This window comes from Gavialis gangeticus, unplaced genomic scaffold, assembly GCF_001723915.1.
Source record: "Gavialis gangeticus isolate Ggan-Ray unplaced genomic scaffold, GavGan_comp1, whole genome shotgun sequence".
NCBI classification, from domain to species: Eukaryota; Metazoa; Chordata; order Crocodylia; family Gavialidae; genus Gavialis; species Gavialis gangeticus.
The window spans coordinates 134,997,549-134,998,647 of NW_017728992.1; the positions used below are offsets into that span (position 1 = coordinate 134,997,549).

Genomic DNA, 1,099 nt, shown 5'->3' on the forward strand with positions numbered 1-1,099 from the left:
GGGGGGGGGGGGGGGGGGGGGGAGGGGCGTGACAACACATGGAGGACGAGGGACTGTTAAACTTTGTTAAACTGTTAAAATCTGTTAAACTGATTAGCACAGTTGGTTGGTTTTCAAAATGAAGGACTGAGGCTGGTGTGTACAGAAGAATTTATTCACAGACCATAGCTGGAAAGTCTGCTCCTGGGCACCTGCACCTGAAAAAGAAAAAACAGCATTAAACTAAAAATCATGTGTGATGGCTTGAATTTCTATGCTGTCGGTGTCCTATAGCTCCAAGTTATTTTTCAGACAGTCATGCTAATCTTTAGTGAGTGTTATGACTGACAAAAGGTTGTAATGATCTTATCAGATTAGGTACCAAATTTCTTCTAAAGATTCCTCTGTAGCTATAGAACAGAGGTCCCCAACCTCTAGCTCCCAAGGCAACATATTGCTTGCATTCACAACTGCGTTTCTTTAGGCTGACAGGGAGATGCAATTCATCACCTACAACACACTAGTTGCTCAGTCTGTCATGCCTGTGGACATGCAAGAGGCCAAAGATCACCATATAAAAAAAAACTAATGTAAAATTGTCAGGAACATGCAAATAATAGGAATCAGAATTAGGAGCGTTAACCTCTGAAGTGGGAAAAAAAAGTCACCCACTGCTACTTATACAAGGTTAGCATCAAAACAGAGTGCCCTATGTATTGAGGCATATGAAGAAACCATAGAACATTTCCTTACCACTATTCACTTCACCTGTAACTGGGTAAACAGTCTTTGAAATGCAAATACTAAACTGTAGCAAGCTAAGTCAAAGCAACAACTAAGCTCAGCTTTATCAGAGCTAGCAAAACAAGTTCTAAAGCTCAGCATTAAGCACCATGTCTACAAAGGGTCTCCTAACTAGCTAGATCTTACTGACATATTAAGCATCCTGACTAGCGTGGAATGTAGTCAATATAGCAGCTCTAGGAAGTAATTTAAAATTCCAAATGTAGACAAAGCAGCAGATAAGAACCGCTGTTAAAGCTTTGGTTACACACACCTTTAGAAAGTCCCTGGCAAATGCATGTAATGCAGGGGGTTCAACACTTTTTTTTTTTTTTTT

General features: G+C 40.3%; 1 protein-coding gene across 1 annotated transcript in view; it reads right to left on the bottom strand.

Moving 5' to 3' along the window:
- Positions 1 to 136: 136 nt before the first annotated feature.
- The window catches only part of RPL7 (ribosomal protein L7), a 10,689-nt gene continuing 9,726 nt past the window's right edge, over positions 137 to 1,099 (bottom strand). Inside the window, exon 7 of the mRNA XM_019527805.1 lies at positions 137 to 197. The gene's annotated coding sequence lies outside the window, so the exon portion shown is untranslated. The remainder of the gene's footprint in view (positions 198 to 1,099) is intronic.